Genomic DNA, 6,905 nt, shown 5'->3' on the forward strand with positions numbered 1-6,905 from the left:
GTGAGTGTTGGGAGTGGGGGGTGGGGGCAGGGGTATGGTGGAGCCAGTGAAAAAAATTATCCATACAAAATATCTCTTAATGATATTAAGACTTCATACAAGATCTCAATAATTAAGACATATTAAAATCAAATAAGTGCTTAGTTCATAATGTAAACAAATGCACTTAATAACTTGAAGTCTGAACATTTAGATTCAGACTTTCACTAAATGCAAACAAATGAGGCTTTAGGCGACAACTATTCAAACATGCCTTCTATTTTGTAAAGACCATCTTAATTCTTAGACATTCAAGTTGCAAAATAATACTTACTGTATTAATTCATGTGACACTATTATCCTAATAATTCATTTGAAAAAGAATGAGATACTTTTATATTTGGAGACATGTAACTTTATACTTCTCACTTCATCATTAATGAAAAGTTTTTATACGCACAAATATTATAGCATATTTAAGCTAAGGTTACAAGTCTTAAAAAATTTATAACCACACAAGTACTGCAACATTTCTAAAATCACAAATTTTAAAGATATTCATTATTTTCTTAAATTTCATAGCAGATTCAAACTATGTCATATTTCTGAACATCACTTATGGGACTACACTGAGTATGTTGTTATATTCAAATTATGACATATTATTAATTTAGCTATTTTTGTTTATTGTGGGCAAAATAAGGGGTCCCCAGAGAAGAACAGGTGCATCAGTGTGGAAGGACTTTCTGTTGGAGGGTTCCAAAACGACACAGATACTGAAGAGAGTCGCATCCAAACGGCCAAACGAAGCATGTCATCTTATGACCACCTATATATGTCCCTACTTTTGTCATTTATATAAAAGAAAAGATTAGTCAACCTTTTCTGTTTCCACAGAACTCTCACTGCAGCACTTCTATCCGACTACAACTCGCCCCACACAACGTAAAACATTATTAACAGTATTAAATTACTAAGATTCTTAGCAAGAGTTTAAATATAAATTTGATTGAAACTTCAATCGCTTAAATTTTCATGTCCCTCTACGTCAAATAATTATCTTTTTACTTTTTGCTGCTGATAAGTTACAAGTTAGTACTCCAAGATGATATGTTGGCAAAAACTTTGTGGATATCTCAAGGAAGTGTCTTCATGAACTAGGAAAAACACATTTTTTCCTTGTATAGAACTATCCTCTAGTGGACTAGTAAAGAGGTAAAAAAAAATTTGGATTTGCGCATGCAAGAGAGTTGGGTTGTAAGGCAAAATGGGTTAATATTACTTTCTTATTTTTCTCAATTTATAACTATAGACGAGGTTGTTGAAACCTGAAAATTACTCTTAATTATATTACACTACATTATATTGGCGAAATATCCTTAAATGATAGGAGTAGTTTATACACACCCCTCAAGCTAAATCTGATTCTCCATATATAATAAAATATGATATAGCTACAAAAAACCATCATGTCATGTCTAAATTAAGGTGACATTTGCACAATTTTATTGTCTTGGCTCCATGTGAGTTTATTAGTAGTTATTAGCTGTCTCTGTACGGCGAGGAGTGGAGACAACTTAGTCGTATGGTCTAATATCAAGCACTGGAGGGCCATTTTTCGCACTAACTAAGAATTACAATTGGAGTAGACTTTTGAGTTGTAAAGAGGTTAGTGGAAGAGTTCCACTAATGTGGTCTCACCGACCCACTTTTTGAACTTTTCTTTCTTACGAAACAAAATTTGGGTGGGTCAGGTCACAGGTGTAGGGTAAGTTTGCAGGCAGATATATGGATGTATTTATATGGTTAAAGAGTACCTTTCTGGGTGTTGTTATATTTTCAGTGCACAATAATGTGTCAAGACTAGACCCATATGGACATGGTATTTTAATTTGCTCTGTTTTGGCCACATCTCATTTTCATATGCAGCTGTTATTTTCTTTGTCTTTTGAGCATACACATTTGATGGCTGGAGATGAATCGGAAGTTAAACAGTGAGAATTCAAAAGATTTTTTTAGGGAGGGGGATTATAAAGATATCTCCTAGAAGTATCGACGTAATTTCATTGTTATTAAGTCTGAATGCTATACGAAGAATAGAAGTGAGATGACGAAATAGTAAAACATTAACATGTGAGTATTTACGACTCGTATATATATATATGCATACACTAGTATCTCAGTACGCGCGTTGCGTGTATACTGCAACTCCATTAGGGTGGTGTTTTTTAAAGAAACAAATAAATATTACTTACTAAAAATTATGTTTTAGACGGAGATTATAAAAATAAAAGAAAAATTGTAAATGGAAGAAAATGATGATTGTTTGATTATATTTAGCTAACTCAATTAAGAATGAAACCTTTTTCATTCCTGTATTTCCCTCCACCTATAAACACCTTCTATAGTTACATGATCATAGACAAAGATATATACTACATACTACTAATCAAGGTACTTGGATTCATCGGTTACCCTTGAAAATCATGAGAGTTGCAGATATCTTTCTAAAGTTTTGTAACTTCTTCAATTTTTTAAAATTTGTATATTTCATTCCTAAACATTTTTAATGCTAATGATTATGTTGACATCTTTTTCCCTCACATGTAGAAGTGCATGGGTAAAAATCATACAAAGATCATACCTATCTCTCTTTTTAAATTTTCAAATTAGATCAAGAAAAAAAATAAACCACAACTTATCATTATGGTTGTAATCTATATAAGGATTCTAAACTAAACCAGCATATGCTATTGCACGGAAAGAAGTTCAAAATCGTACTTAAGCGGATACCAAGTAATGTAAGTTACTTCCATTTAACCCACATGAAAAGTAGTCATCATAAACAATTCAAAATTATGGACATGAAAAATAAATAAATTTGCACCCTTGTATCTTTTTCAGCCACAGAAAATAATAAAATTTCACACATATATTTTGGAAATATAATTTGAGTACTAAACTATAAATTAAAGTACGCAAATATGTGTTTTTTTTTTAACTTATTTTTATTTTATTAGGTACAAACATGTATGAAGATCTTAATACTTCCTCCTAGGCGATATTGCTGATGTATGTTCCTTTCATCTATTTTGATTGCTCAGTTGTCATGAATAGGATTCCAAGACTTTTGCTATCGACATTGATATACTTCTGGAAAATTCAATGTAAAGTTGGCACTACTAAAATATATCTATTTTCCCACTTATGATTTCCCACTGAAAAATGTTCAGTGGCTATCTCCCACCGAATGTCGGTGGGAAAAACAAATTAGCGTTTTCACATGCAAAAAATGGAAAATTTCTCAAGGTTTCAATGGGAACTTGTTTCTCACCATACGTTTTCTCGGTGAGCTGGTTCGGTGGGAAAATCATGTTTTGTAGCACAAATTTCTCATTAAATGTCGGTGGAAAAAACCTTTATTTCTAGTAGTGTGGCCATGTGATAAAACATATTGTGGTAGATATAATTCAACATTTGGGAATGTTTGATGTGATACTTTATTTTTTTGTCATTATAAAACATAAATGTACATAAACTATTTCTCATAAAAATCTTTATCGACATATATATATATATGTTTGTCTGAAACTCACTCAAATTATCAAAATTAGGTACTTTAACGTTGAGAAGTAATATTCTAATTTTGTAAAAATGAGTGAATAACCTGGCTAATAAACTACAAGTACTACTTAGCAGGGTCACACACAAAAATACAAAATTTATCAAAATTTTGGGAGTACCCAATCATCGTTTGAAAGGTGTATGGATTAATATATTATTTCTTCTAACCCATGGCAAAGATATTAAATGGTTCACAGGGATAGGTCCATTACTCCGCCATATACTGAATTGTCCTTTTTTTGAAAAGTTTATGAATCAATAAAGATAAATCATTCCTTTTAAGCGATGAGAAAAATATAAAGTGACCTCACAGAAAATACACCAACACTATTATTTTGATATAATAATTATTCAATAATGAACAACTATAATAATAATAATAATAATAATTAACGTGCAATATGTTTATCATTGAGAACGTGATATTGTATGGTGGCTAAAAGTTCTTCCTAATATTTCTATGAACATTTATCAATAACAGACTAAATCACTCCAACAAACATTATAAAAGTGAAGACAAATTGATAGGTGGACTTCCTGAGGAAGAAATGGCTTGAGCAGTTCAACAATCTGGTCATACCAACAGGGCATCGAGTTAGCGTATTATTTCCACCGACGGGACTCCGGCAGAGAATTATGGAGTTTGTACCAAAGCAACGTACTTAATAATGTAAAAGTTGTGACTCTTTTTGAAAGTGCTAATCGTCGGTTTCTGTCTCTTAGAACGTTTAGGTTTTTATTTAAAAATATTAAATTGGTTATTTTGATTAGTTAAAAGGATATTTACGTAATTTAACTTTTAAGTTAGGGAGTTCATGCTTTTAATATAATGTATATATATATGTGGAGTACGGACATGGAACATTATATATCGCATGAAGGGACGGACCTAGAATAATGGCGGCCAATGCATACACTTTAACATTCTAAGAAAAGCATACTTAATTCAATTGACTCTAAATTATGAATTCACCTCTGATCACATGATTCAAAAGCGTAGTTTGATATCGTTGAAGCATGCTATTTTTATACATTCAGAAGTAAGATCGTCAGAAGCCTTGCCAATTTAGGTGTAATTATTTGGGTAAGAATATTAACTCAAATTATTATATCTACATGTACCCAAATACATAAACATTGTAATACAACTTCACAAGGCAAACAACACTATTTATATGTTCGCTTAACACAACAAAATCTTCCAAGCAGTAAGAAATTAACCACATATAAGAGTTGAGAGCTGCCAAGTGTTTCAATTTTTACACCGAACCACATGCATTATTATTTATGTGTTTTTTTGGTCCTTGTAATATCTCTTCTATGGACAGTCGATACTGGTTGTCGCATTCATGCAAATTCAACTCTGGCTCCATTCACAACGTCCTTTTTCATCCACATTCACCACAAAAAAATGCGTAATTTGCGAAGGTTAAAAGTTGCAATTCGCTAAGGTTTTAGCCTCTTCTAGCAATTACTAGTGGAAGCTAAAACTTCCGCGAATTACAACTTTCAACCTCTGCAAATTACCCATTTTTTTTTAGTGATATTTTCTAATTTATTCGTGTAGGATCTAACTCATATATATTGAAATTTTTTACAGTTAATGTGTATTTTAACATGTTGTGGTAAGTACTTTGCTGTATTTTTAGGTTATTGATTTCACTTATTATAGACTTTTTCTATGTAATTATTTTTTATGTGATCTAATATTCAATTCTCGTAAATGTATATAAGTTAAACTATATGGGTATTTCATGTTGGCATTATACCTTTTTCGGCATTGTTATTTTTTATAATGCAAAGGATAAAGAATTCTTGTGGGTTCCTTTTTTCCAACTTTTTTCTTTGTCTTACGCGAAAGACCAAAAATACCGTATAGGAAGATGGAAAACATTAGGAGCACTTCATATACTAATTTCTTCTTTTGGGATTCGTTGAGTTTCCTCCATACTTGTTGAGTTGGAACTTGGCAACCACACACGTGCGCCGCTACCGCCATCCGGCTCGGCTGATGCTCATGACATGTGACATCAAGGATGTGGCTTGCCAAGACATAATGTTTTGATCTTATCATTTCTTACTATTTTTTATTTATTTATGTTCTACATCAATATTCTAGTATTATCCAAAAAACTGAAAGCAAATTTCTATATACAATATTGATCAATGGCTATTTCTTTGGACAATACTTTTCCTGATTTGTTAACTTGTGCGTTTGGACAGAAACAACTTAAATGTTGGTCTTAGAAACTTATGATTTTCTTCGAACAATTTGAAATTGATTGTGTTTTATTTAAAGAACCTTCTATTGATGTTTCTAACAATACTGCTGGTTATAGCACTATTGTGGTTGTTGATGATGCTACTAAAAAAGTTTGAAAAAAAAGAATAAAACGGTTAGAGGACACCTGCTGAACCAAATGACCACTCCGGTTTTCTTTTTATTTGTTACTTATAAATCTTCTAAGGATATATGGGGCAGTTTGAAAAATAAATATGGTGTTGATAATGTAGGGAAGAAGAAGTATGTTATTGAGCAATGGGTTTAGAGTCCTGGATGGTTGACAATAAGCCAATTATGGAACATGTTCACGAGTATATAAACTTGACTGTTGACGTTCTCAACGAGGGCATGAAGATGTGTGAGGTTTTTCAAGCCAATATTCTGCTTGAAAATGTTCACCATTCTAGAGTGATTACAGAAACCAACTGAAACATAACAAGAAAAACTTGACTCTCTAACAACTGATCAATTACATAGGGACCAAGAGGCAAATCATCTCAAAGATAAGATGGACGATATTTCTCTTAATTCTTCTAAAGCTAACTCTGCGGAATCTTCTGATACTTTTATAAAAGCATGTTCAAACAAAAATAAATGCACGTTTTGAAAAAGGCATGTGAAGAAGCACCCTCACTTAAACAAGCTAGAGAGTCAAATCCAAAAGGTAAAAAGACCTTGTATCGTCTATGAAAAACTTGGTCACAAAGCTGCACAGTTCATCAAAGATAAGGGAAAAACTCGAAGCAAGGAGGACGAGCTCGTGTCTAAGCTCATCTTGTTGAGGGTAATAAAGTGATTGTTATTATTGTCATCGAGAAAAACCTGGTAGCTAACAAGATAGAGTAGTACTAGACACAAACACATAAAGACACCTTTGCGCCAACCAGGAGTTGTTTTATCACTTTGAGGAGTCTATCGATGACGCATGTGTCTACTCGGATAGCTCCACTGCTACTCGAGTTGTGGGTAAAGAAAATTTTGCTTAGGTTAACTTCCATAAAACCTTAGCTTTGAACAA

Source organism: Lycium barbarum, chromosome 8, assembly GCF_019175385.1.
Source record: "Lycium barbarum isolate Lr01 chromosome 8, ASM1917538v2, whole genome shotgun sequence".
Lineage (NCBI taxonomy): Eukaryota > Viridiplantae > Streptophyta > Magnoliopsida > Solanales > Solanaceae > Lycium > Lycium barbarum.